Consider the following 21,182-nt stretch of genomic DNA (forward strand, 5'->3'; position numbering starts at 1 on the left):
GTCTGCAGCCGCAGGCCATCAAGACATCAGTGCAGAAGCAGAGGTGCAGACAAAAACTGGGTTCCCTGAACACCAGGAGGGAGAACTTGGAAATGAACACGAGCCACGTTGTGGGTGAGTCTGCAATGTGGGGGAAGCTACTTTGGAAACAGAAACCTAAAGCAAAGGCTGGACATTGAAAAAGGAAAAACAGATTGACCAGAGCTGGGTGTAGTAACACATACATGCAGCTCAGGACTAGAAAGGCTGAGCAAGAGGATTTCAAGTTCAAGGCCAGCTTGGGGTACGTAGTACCCCAATTACTACCCCTATTACTACTACTAATTATAATCATAATAATGCAGCAACAAAACAGACAAGTTAAAAACAATGCTACAAATGGAAATGGGCTTGAAATGTGTGGCTAGAGGAAGGAAAAAAAACCAAATACATATTTAAACAAATATTTTCAAACATTTTAATATATATAGTTATAGTTATAACTATAGTTATAGAAATCTTATTTATGCCAGAAAGCTAGCAAAGGTAAACAGTTGGGGATTTTAAATATTTTAAACAGAAAAAGAATATCACACAAGTGTAGCATTTAGAGAATTTAAGCAGTGACCTTCAAACATTTCAAGAAAAAAATGGCTGAGGGGCTGGAGAGATGGCACAGTGGTTAAGTGCACTCTCTGCTCATGCAGGGGACCCAGGCTTTGTTCCAAGCCCCTACATGGCAGCTCACAACCATCCACAACTCCAGTTCCAGGGGGCCTGACACCCACCTCTAACCCTCACAGGCTCCAGACACACATGTGGTGTGCATACATACCTAATGCAGACAAAACACTCTTATACACACAACAAGATAACCTTTTAAAAAACAGAGGGCAATATTAATCCATCCATTTTATAGCAACCAAGCTCAATCTGTTTCAGTTTTAGTTTTCAAAGCTACAGAGGACAGGTTGTGGCCCAATGGTAGAGTACGTGCTTAGTGGGTGTGAGGCCTTAGGTGACCCTCTCAGCACCAAAGAGAAAACACCGAAACTGAAATTCCAAGAGCTGGGAGACTGGGCAGCTGTTCCAGTAACCACATGTATGGAGTTGGCATCATAAGCAGAGGTGCGCTTCGAGGAGGCTAGTTCAACTCTCCCTTAGGCCACTTACTGCTGTACAGCTCTAGACTAGTCCTTGAGTTCTCTGTGCCTTGCTTTCCCATCTGCAAAAGAAGACAATAGTTCCTGTTTGCAGGCGGGTGTGACAGTTCATCAGGAAACCATGGAAAGCCATCAGAACATGTCCTAGCTTACCATTAGAGACTTGACAATGTTAGCTGTTTGATGATCGCAGGAGATAACTTTATGACTTTTCATTACCCAGAAGTATGTGAAAACTGATAAACCAGTTAGAGGGTGGCTTCTCTCACACAAGTGGGGGATGATGGACCAAAAACTTAAGACCATGGCAGTAAGCCGGGAGAGAGAGGGCTGAAAAAAAAAGTGAGAAACTGGATCAACAGACTCTGGAACAGATAAAATATGAAGAGAAAAATGTACTCAAGTGTGATCTAGAACTTTTCAGCATATCTAATCAAGAACTGACAAAAACTAGGAAGATGGTGACAGTCAATGGAAAATACCAATCACTGAGTACGTCCTCTGATACAGCCAATATCATCAGTGGCATGAATGTATTAACTCACTCAATCTTTACCATAATCCTGGAAGGTAAGTGACATTTCCATTTTACATATAAGCCACAGAAAGTCTGCAATGTGTAATGATTACACAGCTAATGACAGATGAGCTAGGCCTTGTAGAACAAGGGTAGGCATAGGGAGCAAGGTCTTACTATGCTGCCCAAGCTGGTTTAAATTCACTGCATAGTCCTGACTGGCCTGGACCTCTTTAGTTCTCCTTTCTCAGCCTGGTAGTGCTGAGATTAGTGGATTGTATCATTACTCCAGGCTAGCCCAGACCATCTTAGATGTCCACACATTTAATCTTCTAAACGATAATTGCTTTAAAACTCAGGAGACTAACACTGGCCACTGCTCACAGCATACAATATAGGCATACATGCACACACACACACACACACACACACACACACACCATACATGATGATGGTTCAGCAGTGTTTAAAGGTCCTCTAATAGATTGAATACAACAGTCTGAAACTTAGAAGTGAGGGAAAGACAAAAACAGAGCTAAAGATTACAGACTTATGGGAACTGTAGGATTAGTATCAGGAAAAGAAGAAGAGCTTTGAGGTACCCTGGACATGGACACTCTCAACGGAGTAACAAGGACACCTGTTTTGGCCATTTTTCATTGCAGATGTTAAAAATTAAGATGGCTTTATGAGGAAGGCTTTTGATGGCCCAAACTCTGAACTCCTTTGCCATATATGAGGAACCTGTGGGCCTTACACCTTCCACTAGAGTAGCCCCGAGGCCAGGTGTCTGCTGCCCCATATTTTAGACTGAGCACAGACATATAGACTGATATGATGGGCATTCGATCGTAGCACATGACACAAAAGCAAAGCACTGCGTCAGATGGGTTCTACCTGTCCTGGTTTAATTTTGTTCTTGTGATAAAACATTGGCCAAGACCAAACTGAAGAGGCAAGTGTTTATGTTAACTTACAGGTTACAGTTCATCAATGAAAGAAGCCAAGGCAAGAACCTGGAGGCAGAAACCGAAACAGAGGCCCCAGACAACTCTGCTTACTGACTGATCCATCTAAATTGCTCAGCTACTTTTCTTATACAGCCCGGGCCCACCTGAGTAGGGATGCCACCGCCACAGTGGGCTAAACTCTCCTACATCAATCGGCAATCAAGAAAATGCCTCAGAGACTGGCCATCAGCCAGTCTGCTATGTTCAACTCTTCAGTTGAGGTTCCCTTTTCCTAGTGACTCTAGGTTTGTATAAACTTGACAGCTGAAGCTGATTATGACACCATTGTGGCACCATCATGGTGTCCAGTAGAATTGGGGTAGCCAGTGAATGCGGTGTCCCCCTAAACTAAGTTTGGCCTTGGGTGGACTCTTTTGTTTCCAGCCTTCTTCTCTAGTCTTTCTGTCTGTAGGTGAATGTCCTGACATCATTTTACTGGAGGCATCTCTCTTGTTTAATCTGTGCTTCTGTTCAGTCTGCTGTCAACACAATTTTTCTTAATTATATTTCTCTTGCTTTCTCTTCTTTCCTGTATCAGCATATAGTATCCTCTGGCACAATGCCCCATAAGGAGTGCTTCCCCTTGAATCTGACATATTCCTAAATATTCATTAGATGGGATGTTTATATACATCCCAAAATATGTAAGATGGGAGGATGCTTGCATAGAGCTGACAGATATCCTCCTGCATCCTTTAATGTCATCTCTGGATGATATGAATTGTCTAACAAGTCTAACAAGCATCTAACTCTACTTTCTTATTTAGCTTCAATCCCAATTCTAGCCCCACTTGACAAAGTTGATTAAAACAACCAGTGTTAGACAATCTTCACGCCCCATTAACCCAGAGCACAGAACAACCCCAGGAGTTTCCAACTGCAGACATTTCTTGGAAGAGAATATCCAAATCAGTGTATGCTCATTGCCCTCATATCAGATGGGACAGCATTTACAGAGAACCAATGCACATCTTCATGTATCCTTTAATGCATCTCTAGATGACTTAGAGTACCCAATACAAGGTGTAGATGCTATTTAACAAACTAAGCTGCAGTGCCCAGAGAATAATAAGAAAAAAATTCTGCACACACTTGGCACAGATGTGATTTTTAACAATACGTTCATCTTGTGTTTGATTGAACTGTAGGAGATAAAATTCTTAGAAGTGAATGTTAGATCTCAACCCCAGGACAAATGGCTGAGGCTCCTATTTGACATATCAAAGTGGATATGGCCACCAGGTTTTCCCAGCATCCCTTAGCCCCTACCTCTTACAGGGTATGGCTGGCATACCCCACCCTCTATCCAAAACTTCTTCAGCCCAGGGGCTAGACTGTCCTTCCCCCAGATGCCCTCCTTATATAGTCTAACCATTTTTGGTTACCTGACCTTTCGTCTACCCTTTACTCTCCTGGCCTCTTGGCCTGGCTCACCCCTTCCCCCTACACCTCTTCTCGCACAGCTCATGGTCATGTCCACTCTGGACTCTCCTGGATGTCTCTCTCTGGCTATGTTCCCCCTCATATCCACAATAAACTTTCTCTTCCACCATCCCTTGGAGCAGTCATGTCCTTTCATTCATCTGGTGCTGAAACCAGGACCAGGCACATCCTTTCCTTTTTCATCCCATGGAATAAATACGGAGGGCCACCTATATTTCTTCTGCCAAGAGAGTCTCCATGTCATTCATGCCTTATCATCTGGTGTTTCCTGCAGTTGTCCTCCCGAAAACCCAGGTGGAACCAGTTGTATGCCCCTTTCCCAAGACCACAAGGTCAAGTTCATCGTCTGATCCACTCCAAGTTTCAAGATCTTGGCTAAGGGTGACCTGATCAACCTGTGTGTCCTAGGTGGCATCCATGGCCCCAGGCACCCAATCTACAGTTACCTAGAAACACAGCTTCTGACTCCTCTGTGAGACCTCAGGACATGAGGGGGCTCTCCTTCCAAAACCAAAGAGCCCAAAATATGGGAACTCCTCCAAAGAAGGCCCTGGTCTTTCTTATAGAGAGCAGAAATTACTCTGTCCCTATGCTGAGCACCTCTCAGGGAGGAGATGAACAAATATAAAATAAAATGTCATTATCCCAGACTTGGCACGGCAGAGATCTTAAAGATACCATTTGTATTTCATAGGATTGCATGTGAGTGAAATGTAACATTGACAGTTGTACTGGCTGCTCATTCTAGTTGAAGCTGAAATCAGACAATTTTTAAAGAAGCGTATCTTGTCTATGTGGAAAGGGAGCCAGACCCTCTGGGAAGATTCAAACAGGAAGCCAGGAGGCTCCAGCAGGTCCCAGCCAGTCACAGAAGCTAGTTCACTTACTGTGCTTTTCCTCTGCAGAATGTTTGAGCTGCTGTTGCTCACTGGGATCTCTCTCTCTCTCTCTCTCTCTCTCTCTCTCTCTCTCTCTCTCTCTCTCTCTCTCTCTACACACACACACACACACACACACACACACACACACACACACACACACGGCCTCCATTGGAACAGGTGATAGAGTGGTTAACCATTTTCAAGGGGTGAGGGCATGGAAAAAGCCAGTCACCCCAGGAAGGCTCAAGGCTGGAAGCTGTTCCTTCCCATGTTCCTGGGATCCTGGCACCAAAGCCAGAGGTGGGAATATAATTGAGCAGTAAGAAAGCCACTGCTCTGTGCTGCCAGCCATTGCATGGGTAGGTTCTTTGTTCTTATCTTTTGCAGTTCTAGAGGCTGAAAGCATTCTTTACCACTGGGCCCCTTTTGGGATTTTAGTTAGTTAAGTTAGGTTTTTGTTTGTTTGTTTTATGAGACAGGGTTTCCCTGTATAACAGCCCTGACTGTCCTAGAACTCTCTTTGTAGACCGGACTCGAACACAGAGATCCTCCTGCTTCTGCCTCCTGAGTGCTGAGATTAAAGGAGTAGGACACCACCACCTAGCCCCTTTTACATTTTTAAACTTTTTTAAAAATTTAAACTGTAAACAAGCTTGTTTTACATGTCAATCCCAGTTCCCTCTCCCTCCCTGTCTCCCTTGCCTCCCACCAAACCCCTATCCCACCCCCTTTCTGCTTCCCAGGGAAGGTAAGGCCTTCCATGGGGGATCTTCAAAGTCTGTCATATCATTTGGAGCAGGGCCTAGGCCCTCCCCCGTGTGTCTAGGCTAAGGGAGTATCCACCTATGTGGAGTGGGCTCCCAAAGTCCATTCATATACTAGGGATAAATACTGATCCATTACCAGAGGCCACATAGGTTAACCAGACCTCCAAACTGAGATCCTCGTTCAGGGGGTCTGGAACAGTCCTATGCTGATTTCCCAGCTATCAGTGTGGGGGCCATGAGCAACTCCTTGTTCAGGTCAGCTGTTTCTGTGAGTTTCACCAGCCTGGTCTTGACCCCTTTGCTCATCACTCCTTCCTCTCTGCAACTGGGTTCCAGAGTTCAGCTCAGTGCTTAGCTGTGGGTGTCTGCCTCTGCTTCCATCAGCTGCTGGATAAAGGCTCTAGGATGGCATATAAGATAGTCATCAATCTCATTATCGAGAAAGGGATTTTAAGGTAGCCTCTCCACTACTGCTTAGATTGTTAGTTGGAGTTAACCATGTAGGTCTCTAGACATTTACATTTTAAGTTACTAGCCTTTAATGGTAGTTGTGGCACACATCTATAATCTTAACATTCAAGAGGCAGAGGCAGGCAGGTCTGTGAGTTCGAGGCCAGCCTGGTTTACAGAGTGAAATCCAGGATAGTCAGGGATACACAGAGAAACACTGTCTTGAAAAACAAAAACAAACAAAAATTCAAATTGCCCCAACTGGCTATGATTTCACTCTGTAACCCAGGCTGGCCTGGAACCTTCAAGTCTCCTTCTTCAGCTTCTCAAATAGCTGGGATTACAAACCTGCGCATCCCTCATTGTCTGAAGTGGTCTGCCTGCTATGGAACCCTGAGAAAGAAGTATTCACATGACCCAGGCTCAACCAATAAAAATCTCCCTCTTGAGATAAGGAACAGCAGTACAAGCATGGAAAACCATGGAGGCCGAAGCCAGGTCATGAGCCCTCTGCCTTCCCCTTGGGGCTCAGCCTGGAGATCTCACAAGCAGCCTGAAAGCGCTATGAAGCAGGTAGGAACTCTGTGAGGAACCAGGAAGAGACCCAGAGGACATAGGTAGACAACATCAAAGTCAGGAATGGGCTGGGCACACAGAGCAGGACATGTCTGTGGTCAATGAGAATGCATTGCATAATGCAAAGTTAGCTGGAAGAAAGGAAGCCTCACCAAAAGGAATGATAACCGCTCGAGGTGGTCAACCTGTTGATCTCCCTGGCTTGATCACTGTTGAATGCATGCACGTGTCCCCACAGCACTCTGTAACATAAATTTGCAGATTTAAAGGAGGAAGAGAAAAGGAGTGGGGGAGGAGGGAAGGGAGGAGGGAGGGCTCAGGAGCGAGACTTAATTTTGACTTTTTCTCTCCATCACCAGACTATCACTGCTTGAAAATCACATCTTCCTGGGAAATTAAACCCAAATAAACAGACTGCCTACAGAGGACTGCCAGACCCTGTTGGGGTCCCTAAAACTACGAGGATGACAGATAAACTCCCCATTCTCTGTGTGCTCCCAGTTCCCTGTGGATGCCTTTCAACACCCCCTGCATCCTATTTCAAGCATCGGGCTGTCATAACCAGAGAGATAAAATAGACCTCCCAGGCAAAGTGATAGGGAGCAGCTGCCTGAGGCCCTCCCCAGCTCCATGTAGTCACCTCTGCTTCTCCCTCAAGCCCCATACTTACTTTTTCTCTCAGCTCTGGGAATGACACAGTCTAGAGATTGAGAGAATGTCCCTTTGCTGAGATTCACGATCTAAGAGAACATGAACACAGAATGGGAAATAACAGAGGTGTACTGGATGGCTTTGTGTGTCAACTTGACATAAGCTAGAGTCATCAGAGAGGAAGGAGCCTCAGTTGAGGAAATGCTTCCATGAGACCCAACTGTAAGGCATTTTCTCAATTAGTGATCCATGGCAGAGGGCCCAGCCCATGATGGGTGGTACCAATCCTGGGCTGGTGGTCCTGGGTTCTATAAGAATCAGGCTGAGCAAGCCAGGGGAAGTAAGTCAGTAAGCAGCACGCCCTCCATGGCCTCCACATCAGTTCCTGGTTCCAGATTCCAGCCCTGCTTGAGTTCTTGTTCTGACTTCCTCCAATGATCTATACATGTCAGCCAGATAAAGCCTTTAGTCACAGCAACAGAAACCCTAACAAGAGGAAAACAAACAGAATGATCAGTGGTGAATGTAATCACAATAAAAAAAGGGAACAAGAAATTAAAAATAACTATTGTGCTTTACTTTAAAAAAAGAAAAGGAAAGGAAGAAAGGAAGGAAGGAAGGAAGGAAGGAGAATTTGGCTACAAAAAGCAGGTAATCATAAATGAACACCAACTTGACAGTGTGACATTGGAATTTAAAACAAAGAGCTGGTAGACAGAATCGAGAGTGGAAGGACTGGAGATATAGCCTGGGGATACACCACTTGCTCAGCAGAAGACTCTTGGGCTCCAACCCCAGGAGCACCTGGCAAAAAAGAAAAAGTGAGAAGAGCTAGATAAACCCTTCCTTTCAGAAAGTAACTGCCTGATGTTTGTTTAGTACCACAAAGGCCACCTGTACCCTTAAGCCAGCATCTGATTCTAGTGTAAAAACTAGAGGTAAATTTCCCCAGATACACTTGATTATAAGAATCATCACATTAAACCTGCCGATCCCAGATCTCGGTATCATGTCTATCTAATGCATTAGAGTCTTCAGAAGGGCCTAGGGGTACGCATGCCTAATAAATATCCCTGGTTTCTCTTCTCTCCCCATTCTTAGAGTGACTGTGCAAGCCTTCTATTGTGGGGAAAACTCTCACCCAGACCAACAGAAATGTATGTGTCTGTCTTTAGCACAGTAGTCTATGTAGCTAGAACTGAAGGCAGGACAAAGTGACTATCTCCAGGGAGACGGGTCTAAAGACTACTGAGATAATTGCATGCAAAGGTGCAAACACTGTGTGGCAAATCATAACCACTGAACTAAGTGTCCACACAGCACCACAGAAAGACCTTTAGACACGTCAGACAGTCTGAAAAGAACTGTGTAAATATTAAATGCACACGCATGCTTTCCATCCGTGGTTATGAATTTAAATCAAGGCCATAAATCAAGTTCATTTAAAGTGGTTGTCTTGGGGAAGGAGAGGAAAGGGCTGTGAGGACCAAATAAAGGAAACAAACAAGACGATGCTCTGCCCAGACCTATGAGGACAGAACATCACAAACTGAGAGGTAGTCCTAGTTTAATATTCAATTCTTTGCAAGTGTCTGAGAAAAAAAAAAGTTGACTCACTTCTATATGGAAGTTCTAGAGAATTTGTTTACTTACGCCTGGATTGCCCAAGCTTGCCTGAGGTCTGTCTCCTTTAGTCCTGTAATTCCCTGAATCTTTCCACGCCCACCCTATCCCCACATGATGGGAAAATCAGCCTGTGCTTTCAGCCACTAACCACACAGTATATCATCAATCAATCCATTCCTGGCCAACAGGAGGTCTGCCTGGTGAACTGCCTTCTGGGTAGAGATAAAATGGCCATCGATCTCCCCACCCAGTCTCCAGGGCCATCTACCGTTTGACTTTGGTCCTGGGTTGCATTAGAAAGCAAGTTTCACTTCTTTCCTCCAGTTTCCTGTCTTAGGTTTTTCTTGGTGATGAATTATACCCTGGAAGCTAAAAGAAACCCTGTCTTCCCGAGTTGTTTTTGGTCAGTGTTTTATTATAGCAACAGAGAAACAATCTAGGATGCCGCCCCCCAGTGACCCTACTTCCAATAGGTTCCACAACTTCCCAAAACAGGGCCACCATCTGGGGACCAACTTTTCAAACAAAAGGAGCCTGTGGGGGACATTTTACATCCTCACCAGAAGGAAGTCTTTAAGTCATTAGGACATGATGTGAGACCTTGCTCCTCATTATATCTCTGTCTCTGGACCACAAGGTGAGTATATTTTCTCCAACTCATGCTTCTACATGATGTGCTGTGTTGTCAGCCACTGTCTCAGCTATGCTGTCAAATGACCCTTTATTTAACGGCCATTGCAAAAGACAGCTCTTGGGGTCTACCTGACTTGGCGCCATTCTCTGATATTCAAATGCCTTCAACCCATTCTCCAGCAACCCCAAAAGCCTCTTACTTGCACCCAGGATACTCTGCGGTCAAGTCTCCCTTCCCTGGGACATGCTCTAATACCACCACACAGTTAAGAAGTTTCCTGATTTCCTTAATTACCCTTTGTGCTTGTGAGTTCATTGTTCCTAATCGGCACACATCCTGTCTTCCTCTTTGACTACCCCTACTTACCCCCTACAACTCCCCAGCTCCCCTTACCTAACAAGTCCTTGGCTCCCCTGGGTGTCCAGCAGAGCTGTTCCCTTTTCCTGGCCTCCCTGACTCCTGGGGACAAACATGAGCAGAGAACATTTTGATAAGGGGGCCATGCTCTGATAGGCTCTGCTGTCACCTGAGTTGCAGAGAGGCAGAAGCATGGTATTCTATAGGATCAACATGCCTCAGTTTTGGATTCCTGTGTGGCCTTGATCAGGCCTATCACATTGTCACACTCCCCTTGCTACAGCCAGGAATCAGTCTCCACACACCTCCCAGGGGCCCGGGGAACAATCGGTAAATTGTTATTCGTGAATGGTGCTCTTTTTACTACGTATTAGCCATTCCGGGAAAGACCAGTCATTCTATCATGGACAGTCTCTTACAAGCAAAAAGAAAAGCAAAAAAAAAAGAAAAGAAAAGGAAAAGTGGGAGGGAGTATATCGAAGGGCAGATAGGGAGGAATTTCAACATCAGGAAAAAAGAGAAAAGATTAGATTTGCACTCAGTTTAAAATTTCATCTAAGATGAAATTCTACCCAGTCCAACAGATATGAAAATAATTCGGTCCATGAAGAAAAAGATGATGATGACCCTTCAGTAAGTGAAATTTCAACGTCTGCTTTCTGTGTGGTTCAGCTCTGACCCTGGAACACGACCTTTGAGCGTTCGGATGTTGGTACCAGGAATGTCCAAGCATCATGCCAGTCTAAGGGCAACATGGATGCAGGAAATGGACCCTGTTGTGATGCATCACGTGTTCAGTGTCCCCTCTAAAAGACATGCCACTCACTGTCCAGCATTTGTTTTCTGCGACTAAATGTCACCAGCCCTTCGTTGACTAAGCATATCTTCACTGAGCCAGACAAGTTAGACTGGATCTAAAAGAAAGCAAATGCCCAGGCTAACATGCTGCTTACTGGGTCCCTCTCTTTCCTGTCCCAGTTGAGGTTGTGGGTATCTATTCAAGTATCTAGATAGATAGAGGGATAAGAGGTACAGACTGCAAGGTGGTGACGGGCTCATGCAACTACATCACCCCACCATGGACCACAAGACTACCCCAACTGTCCTTCATATCACAGGAACAGTTCTCCATGCTGTTTGTCTAGCAAAAGTGCCTACTCCTGTCATGTGCCTGATGCCACCTGAGAATCCCATGTAAGGACACAAAAGGGAAGTAAGTCCTAGTAAGTCTCATGTTTGGAATTCCCCGTGCTGCCTGACCAAAGAATCCATCCCACCCCAGTCTAACTTGGCGAACCAAGGAATTAACTGTGGTTACTGATGGAAGTGTAGATGACTCAGACGCAACTGCGCCCAGCATGAGTGACAACTAAGAAAAGCCTCTTCCCTGGAGCTCCCTGAACAGTTTGCAGGCAGCTCCTCTCCCCAGAGACTTGCTGCTTGTATAACCTTAGGGAGAGGCCATGCCAGCCCTCTCACTCTGGGTTCACCGAGGCTTGCAGGTTTTGTGAGCCTCTTCCCTCTCTTTCTGCTAAGAACCCCAAACGCATCCTTACATGTGGATCTTTCCCGGACAATGGGCTTCCTCTTGGCACTTGGCTTTGTCTCCAGTCTGTGTTCTCTGATGCCCACAAGAACCTGAAAACTCTGAGCACTCAGCCTGCTTCTTGTTTCTTTGAGAACTCCTCAAATCCTCCCTGTGAGGGTGTGAGAATCTTGAGTGGATGCGAAATGTCTAGCCAGGAGCCATTGGACCAGGCTGATGCAGTGCTGAACATGGGTATAGAAAATATGGTTCCAAAAAGGCAAATGAGTTAGTGACTCACAACGCTTGCTTTATCCTCTACAACTCACCAAACCAACAAATTGTTCAATTCACTAATTTTTTTATTCTAGGGCTTTTAAACCTTTTTTGACATTCATAAGTTATGACCCAGTATCTATCTTTCCCCCACTCTCTCCTGTCTCTTTTTCTGTCTGTCTGTCTGTCTCTCTTAAACATAAACACCAAAATAAACTTTATAAAATGACACTTGCTTTATGCAAAGCACTGCTATTTTCTATTTTATCCCATTGGATTTATTTTTAAAACGTTGGCCATCCATAGTCCTTTAAAATGGTTTTACAGCCAGTTAAGGAACTGCAGCCCGCAGTGTCATCACAACTTTACTCTGCACTGAAGATCGGTGGCTGCTTTTTGTGCCCACCCCCTCCTAGGGTCTTTGCTCCTCCCCTGCAGATGTCAGGGCTGCAGAAGCTGACCTCTCCTCATGGCACATCTTTTTCAATTACAACACTCCCTCTAGAACAGTAATCCTCAACCCTCGTAATGCTGCAACCATTTAACACAGTTCCTCATGTTGTGGTGACCCCAACTATAAAATCATTTCTTTGCTACTTCAAAACAGCAATTTTGCTACTGTTATGAATTGTAATATAAATATCTGATATTTATAGTACAGGTTGAGAACCACTACTCTGGCAGGAGCAGCAGCCACCTCTCCTGTGTGCACAGGTGAAAATAGCTGCAGCAGAAGCTCTACATTTCCCTGGAAACCACAGCCTAGGGCATCATTTCTAGACCTCTGGGTAGAGGGAACAAGTTCCTGAATATCATAGCCACAGAGACAAACCAGAAAGCAGGGGTCTTATGGCAATGTTTCTTCCCAGTCTTACCTATAGTTTTATTTTTATCTTCATTTTTTTAGATTTATTTATTCTGCTCTATGTGAATGGCTGTTTTGTCTGCATGTGTATATGCATACTGCATGTGTGAATGATGCCTCCTGAGGCCAGAAGAGGGTGTTAGATCTCCTGGAACTGGAGTTACAGATGGTTCTGAGCCAATATGTGAGCGCTGAGAATCAAACCTGGATTCTCTGCAAGAACAAGTGCTCTTGTTTGCTGAGCCATTCCCCCCCCCACACTCACCCATAGCTGTGAAGCACTTTGTTAATCTTGTCTTATATTAAACACCCTGGCTTTGGGTGTCCTTCGGGAAGCTCAGTTGTTATGGATAGAGACTGGAAATTCCCATCTTATTTTTGCAGAAACCAAGGCTCAAAGAGGTTTGCAATCTCTGTCTATAAGGCCACACAGTAGTAGTGACAAGTTTATAATCTGGCCTAGGTTTGCTGCTGGCAAATGTATTTCTCTCTTTACCAGCTAGATATATATTCAATGAAGTTGCCCACAGTTTTTGTTTACACAGAGCTATACTTCCATATCTGAATTGTGGCAAAACAAATTTATCTCATTCTTCCCTCTTTATCAACTTAAATTGTGTATAGGCACAAAAGAGTGAAATTCCAAACCTCCTCTGTCCTCTCTGTGGATTGTTGCACTTAGAATCTTTGAATTCTGTTAAAAAATACAATTATTTCTTGCTCAAACGATACACACTGTACAGTTGCTACGTTGACAAATCCTGTAGATGAATCTTTTAGGAGATCAGTGGACTTCTACCTATTAAATTGCTCAAGTGATAAAATGCAGAGGTCCTTTATTCAAAATACCAAGAAGATGTAGTCAGCCAGTAAATGGAAGAACAGCCGACATAATTTTGCAAAGAGAACTATCCTTACCGCAGTCCCATGATTTAAGCCAAAATCCATCTCTATTTTCCCTCTGTTTGATTCCTTTCATACCATGTCACTTTACGTGTGGACAGTTTTACAGATAAATGCAAATCCTCTTGTGAAATGAGTCAGTGTTTAGCTACCTAAGCACTCCCATATACATCCACCCTGCACACATGTCAAGGTCTACAAGATGTTTGCTCTCATCTTGGGTTGAGTTCAGACTAGCTCCTCACTTCAAGGTCAATGTCAGGCCATTAGCATCAGTCTCACCTGGGAACCTGCCAGCCAGACACACTCTCAGGCCCCACCCCAACTGCATTGGAAACTCTGGTGGGGCTGGGCAGGTACCTGTGTGCATGCCAAAGCTGGAAGAACCTTTGCTTACATGTTTGAATCAAAGCAGAAATACTTTTCCACCCCAAACCCACAGCCACATTATGCACCACCCTAAAACGTATAAAAAACAAAGGACACGTCAGAATTAGATAGAGGATAGGCCTCACCAATATAATGTCTGACTTGGTAGCAATACTCAGCCAATGGTAGCGCCCATAGTTTTCGGAGTTACTGGCCTGCCTGACCACACACGTATGAAGCTGCTTGCTTCTTCCCTCTGTGAGCCTTGCAGTCTGTTTCAGCTGACCCGAAAAGTGCACAGAAAGCAAAAGAAGCAGGCATGCAGTGCGGAGGGGGGGGAGGGAGAGAGTGTGAAAGGAAAGGGAAGGAAAATGCCAAGCCAGTGATGTGGACAGCAGGTATTCAGAAAGCAGATGGATGAAGAAAAAGCAGAGGCTGGGGACGTGACTCAGTCACTAAGTGCTTACCATGCAGGCACGAGGACCTGAGTTCCGATCCACAGAACCAGCTCCAGGCTCAGTGGGAGACCTTGTCTCAACAAAAATAAATAATAAATAAATAAATGAAGTGAAAGCCAAACATGGTGGCACATGACTTTGATCCCAGAACTCAGGAAACAGAAGCAGGTGGATCTCTGAGTTTGAGGCCAGCCTGGTCTATAGAGTGAGTGAGTACCAGGCTGGCCGGAGCGATATAGTGAGACCTCATTCTCAGAATAATAAATAAAATAAAGTGGAAGGCTGGAGAGGTGGCTCAGTGGTTAAATACTTGCCACACAAGCATGAGGAGCATAAATCAGTTCTCAAGACTCCCATAATTCCTTAGGTTGGTGTGGCCTCTCACCTGTCAAGTCTCTGAGGAGGAGCCAGGGGTCCCCAGTGCAAGCGGCTAGTCATACTAATGAGCTCTGCATTTGATTGGAGAGGCTGCCTCAATGAATAAGGTAGAAAAGTCCATAGAGAATGATTTCCAACTTCAACCGCAGGCTTCCACATGCATGTATATGCACATGTGCATATGAACCCACACGTGCATACACACACATGCAAAAACGTACATACACACATGTACACCGTACACACACACACATGAAAAGTGGGAAAGGAACCAATAATAAAATAGAGAAGCAGTTGAGAAAAACATTCAGTGTCTGTCCTCCACACATACCCGTGCATACACGCACACACAAGAATGTGTGCACATGTCCCCTACAAAGAAAGAAAGGAAATAAGGAAAAAATAAAATAAAAGCCAAAGGAGGGAAACATAAACCGGAGCAGAAGAGAGGCTGAAGTGAAGGAGAGATTACAGCTCTCAGCCAGGAAACAGCTTTCCTCCCAGCATGAGACTTCAGCTAATTGCCCTGTTCCTGAGCTGGAGTGGTCCTGGGCTTGGAAAAGGCCATAAGCATCTTACAGGCCTATGTTCCATCTAATCCCCAACAGTGTGCCTGCTGCAGACGGCAGGCTCATGCCAGCTGCCAGGTGCTGTGGCAGACACAATGGATTCCAGACGGCCAGGAGCCAGACAGAGGCGGGGAGAGGCCCCCATCCTCCTAGACCCCAGACCCTGGTCAGGAGCAGGGCAGGCTTCTTCCTTGTCCCATTTAAGGGCTGCATGGGAGTGGTCTAGCTTCCTGCTGATTCCAGGCATTTTGGTATTCTTTGCTCCAAGCTTTATCTCAAAAGTCAGTTTGCCAGGATGCACAAACATCCAATTCTTTCAAATGCAAAATTGGAGGGAGGGAGGCGAGAGGAGGGAGAGGGCAGGAGAAAGGTGATGACGGAAAGGCTCAGTCCTTGCTCACTCTGGACTCCCACATGGGCTTGATCTCCACGTGCAGGCTTTTTTTTTTTTTTACAAGTTTCTGTTTTCCTTTCTTTTTAATATCCCCTTTCAAAGCAGGAATTAGTTTAATCTAGGAACATCACAAGGGAGGTTAAGTCAGCCAGCTAGGTGGAGGACCATCATGCCTAGAAACTGCAGGAGGGAATTAGAAGAAACCACAACTTCACCCAACTCACACTGTGACATGAAACATGTTAGCACTTGGGCAAAGACAGGTGTGGGGAGAAGAGGGCCTCTGAAACCAACTCATCTGTTCCTGGTTGTTAGCCCAGATCTGCCAGCCTTGGAGGGTGCCCTCTGTGTGTCCTCCTGGAAGCCCATCCCACACCCTCGTCTCCACCCATCATGTTAGACAGCTCCACAAAATGACTGTTTTTATAACCACCCAACCATTGGACTTGGAGAGAAAATACTTGAAGAATCAGGAAGAGGGAAGAGAAGCAGCAGTGTGGATATCAAATAGACCATACATCCAAACCATTATATAAGGCCAGCCATAGGTGAAGGGTGAGAAAGAAAAGTAGGCCACATGACTCACGGGGGGGGGGGGGGGTCTGAAGTCTTGATTCATTCACTCACATCTCAATTTGATGGCTAAGAAAACCCTGAAAGTTGAGAGTTTAAAATGGCCCAAACACTCTGCCTTTACAAAGGGCTGAAGTGATGTCCAACAATGCTGCCCTCACTGCCCTGACCTGGTGGTCTGCATAATGAATGATTATTCTAGACTCTTGATCCTCCAGGCCGCCTTTCCCCCCACCTCTGTCTGTGTCTGCTCTTCATGACAGAATGCCCTCCTTGTGCCCACCCACCAGCATCTGATGCCACTGAGTCACCAGTTTATTTTCTTTATCCCCTCCTTCCATAGAGCAGAAAATGGGTGGGAGGGCTGCACAGTGCTAATGAATGAATAAGTGACAGTATCCCCAGGAGACAGAAAATGCACTGTCACTGAAATTCTTCATGGCACCAAAGTTACCTCTAAGGCGAGATGAACTTTCCATATTTTACACAATTCCAGGTAGCTCTCTGCACCACGGACACTGTGTATTTACTCCTGAAGAAAGAAGATGCTTCCAAAAGGCAGCACATGAGCCTCCTCAGTAAACCTGAGTTCAGTAGCCAGGTGGTAGTGGTGGCCCATGACTTTAATCCCAGCAGTTGGAAGGCAGAACCAGACAGATTGCAGTAAGTTCAAGGCCAGCCTCATCTACAAAGCAAGTTCCAGGACAGCCAGGACTGTTACACAGAAAAACCCTGTCTTTAAAAACCAAACCAAACAAACAAATAAACAAAAATAAATAAATAAATAAATAAATAAATAAATAAATAATCTGAGTTTGATGTACTCAGGAATGGGTGTTTGTAACCCCAGCAGTCAAAAGGCTGAGGGAGGACGATAGTAAGTTGGAGGCCAGCCTGGGTCACATGGTGAGACTTTGTCTCAAAGAGGAAGAGAAAAGCAGCAGTTATGGAAGGTTAGCATGCTAAGGTGTGGTCTCCCAGCATTGTCTTCGAGATAGCTTCCGAGAGATATGTCCAGTCCTTTAGCTCCCCACGCACCACACCCTAAGGCTCCAGCGATCCAGTACTGATGTCTTTCTAGCATGATCGCTGGGAAAATCCCACCATGAACATTTCACTTGAAAAATGTCAAAGCGGAAGCATGATTTACTATTGTACAACTTGCTCTCTCTGCTTGTGGATCAGGATGCAGCTCTCAGCTATTCCTCCAGCACCATGCCTGCCTGTTGTACCATGCTTTGTGCCGTGATGATAAAGACTAAGCTCCTGAAACTGCTGGACGGACTCTTAAAAAGTTTCTTCGGCAGTTTGACAGAGCATTGGTTGAAAGGAGTACAGCCAAGACTGTAACCAAAGGTGGCATCCAGACAAATCCCAAGGAGAGGTGTTGTAAGCAACAGCAGTAGTGGTGCAGAGAGCTACCTGGAATTGTGTAAAATATGGAAAGTTCATCTCGCCTTAGAGGCAACTTTGGTGCCATGAAGAATTTCAGTGACTTTGGGTAACTGCATTTTCTGTCTCTGTAGCTATCAGGCATGAAAGGAAAGGATAAAAGACTCAACCAGTTAGTGAAAGCTGGAGACAAAGCTTTCCCAGAATATGGAGGCACCAAAGTAGTTCTAGATGACAAGGATTATTTATTTACAGATGGTGACATTCTTGGAAAGTATGTGGACTGAAATCACTGTTGAAATGGTGTAACAAAAACTAACTGTCCACTCCACTGATGGTCTGAACTATTTCATTATGTAAATAATTTACATGCCTCCCTTACATGCTAAACTGATGATACCAAAACCAAAGAAGGAGAAGAAGAGGAAGAAGAACAAGAACAAAAAGGAAGAAAACAGAACTCAAATTGTACAAGTTGATTCGGTTTGATGCAAAGGTGTGTGTGTGCTGGTGGATTGGTCCTGAGCACAGCAATACTGGGATATGCTGGGACCTTTGAGAGATGGTGATTAGCACAAAATAATTAGACCATTGGGAATGTCCTAGAAAGGGATTCATGTAGTTCTGGGAACACAGTTAACTGTCGAGACTGTGAATCATGAAAGGGGTAGATGAGCAGCCCTGGTGTGTTCCTTCTGCTTTTCAGCCTCAGTCCAAGTCCTACCATCTCCTCCACAGATTCAGACATCCCTTTTAGGACCTTCTGGGCCACCCCAGATACCACTGCAGACACAGGCTTTTCCTCCTTCCTGGCTTTGTTCTTAGCACTTTCTATCATCACGGCTCCATTTAAATTTCCTTTGTTTAATGCCTGCCTCTGTGAGGGCAAAGAGCATTGTTGCATTATTCTTTATGGTTTTTTATCATCTGACATGGTACTGACTCATAGGGGTAGATATCGACTGCTTAAAGTTAATGGCCTAAGCACTGCCACTATACACACACACACACACACACACACACACACACACACACACACACACATGTGCATCTTACCACACACCTGGCTTGCCCCTCACCTCCAGAGAACAGACACAGTGCAGGATGGGAATAAGACTTGAGAGGATGTGGTGACTAGCTAGCTCTTTCCCCTTCTCCTACTGTGTGCTTCCTACAGGGCCTGTATTTTCAATTTGCAATAATTTATCTGGGGATCTTTTCCTATTAAACTTTTAGTTTTCAGTTTAAAGTGTTCAATTAATTTTTTGGATGCTTATTGAGTGAGTCAAATTGAGTTAGAGAAATATGAAGCTAGTTAGCTACCTTCCCTACTTCTCTGCATCAGGCTTAGACCTGAGCCCTATGTTAGACAGACCCTTTTAGGCTCTTGAAGGCCAAGGAGGTATGCCCCACTGGACTCTGTGACTCTCCTTCTAGACCCCATTCCAAGTCACCAGGCTGACAGATTCTATGTCCCAGTATCTTCAAACTCTCGTCTAAGGTCAAAGCGGGCATCTGTCTGAACTTGTCCTCCTAGGGACAGACCTCTCCAAGAGGAGTGCTCCCCCAGACCCTAGAGTCTTGGGGAGAGGAGGGACAGAGGTGCTGAAGGCAGCTGATGTGTGAGTAAGAGGTCTACAGGTGCACAGGGACCTGCAGCAGCAGGCCTAAGTGACAGGGCCACTTCATTTGTCCTCTGAGCCTGGAGACAACATTCGATTCACAATGTCAAGAGCAAGCCACCTCCCACACTGCAATCCCATCCCCCTGTGTAACAATGAATGCTACCTTCACACCCGACTCTATGTTTAGAAACTACAGAATAGTCTGTATGTGTGGGGTGGCTCTTTTCTTCTTTTCCCCTGACATTTTAGCATGCAGTATAATGTTGGCCACAGCCCTTCTCTTTTTACAGCTCAGGTCTACTTTCTGAGCTCACGATATCAATGCAGATTCCCTTATGAGTTCATAGCACTTCTGCCCTGCCTCCAACTTCAAACGAACCTACAGGCTGTATACCTGTGCTGTGTTTATTTTGTAAACTATAGCCTACATTCCTAGAAATAGAGTTAGTATTTTGAGTAAAGAGTATAATGTAATTGTAGAGCTGTTTCCAAATGTCTCTAGACAAGAGGCCCATCTCACCAGCCTCCCAGCTCTGTATACTAGGGGTTGTTTTAAATTTTGAAAACTGAGTTGTTAAAATCTGAATGCCTGATTAATTTTTCTATTGTTCCTCCAGATGATGGGGGGCCAGCATCATACCATGCCTCTAGCCATTGGTTCTTCCTTGTGTCTAAATCCCCTAGTTGTTCACCTTCATTGAGATAGGTGTCAGTCAAACCAAGTTATGACCATTTACCCCTGTGTTTACAAGCATTGTCCATTTTCCCCTGTTAGCTACAAAATACATTTCTCACGTAAATATCTGCTATTTTTGGGGTTTAGGGTAGCATTTTCTACTTTCTGTCTAATTTAAAAAGAAATCTCCACCTATCCTAAATCCTACTCTTCTCTTTTTATTGCCATTTGCCTCTCTCCTCCCTTTGTGGTGGAGCCAAGTCAAGAAACAAAGGAGCTCTCAGAAACAGAGAGGCCTTGAAATCTTTCTCTGGGTCGTTTCTTCTGCTTCTGCTCCCTATTAGGACTGTAAAATCTTCTTGTCTTCCAGCAGCCCCTCTTCAAATGTCAGCACAGCTGCAGTGGTAACACTTCAAGGCCATGTCAGGAAACTAGGCTGGCCTTCAAGGGAACTCTCCAAGGATGGACATCTTGGAAAAGAAAACAGACAAAAACAAAAGGGAAAGGAGTAAGACAAGGAGGAGGAGAAGGGGAGGAAGAGGAGGACAAGGAGAGGGAGGAGGAGGAAGAAGAAGAGGGGTAGGAAATTAATTACCCATGCACCCAACAAGTGAATGAAGTCACTCTGCTGCATAAGTCAGAGGAGTAGATAGATACGGCTGAGAAGCCACATGTAAGGGCTACACTGTTCCTGACGCCCAGGGACAGGTGGACACTTTTAAGAGGGAAAGCTAGGCCCACATGAGAAGCCCTGCAGTGCAAGGCCAAATATGCAAAAGGCAGAGAAGGAAGGAAATTTGGGGATCTCTTCAAAGAGGGGAAGAGTGGAGTGAGGCGGAGGTGTCAATCTTGGTGCAGCAGAGAGAGGCGGAAGAGGAGGCCTCTCTGAAGAATGACAAGATCCAGAACAGAAGTGGGATGGGTGAGAGTTTTAGAGTAAACATCTTTCCATACAGACCAATGGAAAGGGCATGCCGAAGAGAGGTGACAGCAAAGCTGGAAAGGTGACTGCAGGTGACAAGTAATCTGGCCTTTGTCCTATAGGCAGTGGAGACGGAGCTTCAGAACCAGACAGGTGGGTTTGTCCCTATGCTGGAGCAGGAACCCATCAGAGCATGCCCAGCT

General features: G+C 45.1%; 2 long non-coding RNA genes and 1 pseudogene across 2 annotated transcripts; 2 read left to right on the top strand and 1 right to left on the bottom strand.

The window, feature by feature from the left end:
* Positions 1–514: 514 nt before the first annotated feature.
* Positions 515–7,595, bottom strand: LOC121143611. Its single transcript, XR_005880869.1, has 3 exons — positions 7,457–7,595; positions 6,939–7,028; positions 515–1,472 (listed from the first exon to the last, which is right to left on the bottom strand). It is a non-coding gene; the product is annotated as an uncharacterized LOC121143611 (long non-coding RNA).
* Positions 1,465–4,223, top strand: LOC121143612. Its single transcript, XR_005880870.1, has 2 exons — positions 1,465–1,712; positions 2,639–4,223. It is a non-coding gene; the product is annotated as an uncharacterized LOC121143612 (long non-coding RNA).
* Positions 7,596–11,785: 4,190 nt separating the features above from the next.
* On the top strand, positions 11,786–18,043 carry LOC101840879 (annotated as a pseudogene).
* The last annotated feature ends 3,139 nt before the right edge of the window (positions 18,044–21,182 follow it).

This window comes from Mesocricetus auratus, unplaced genomic scaffold (assembly GCF_017639785.1).
Source record: "Mesocricetus auratus isolate SY011 unplaced genomic scaffold, BCM_Maur_2.0 Super-Scaffold_100013, whole genome shotgun sequence".
NCBI classification, from domain to species: Eukaryota; Metazoa; Chordata; class Mammalia; order Rodentia; family Cricetidae; genus Mesocricetus; species Mesocricetus auratus.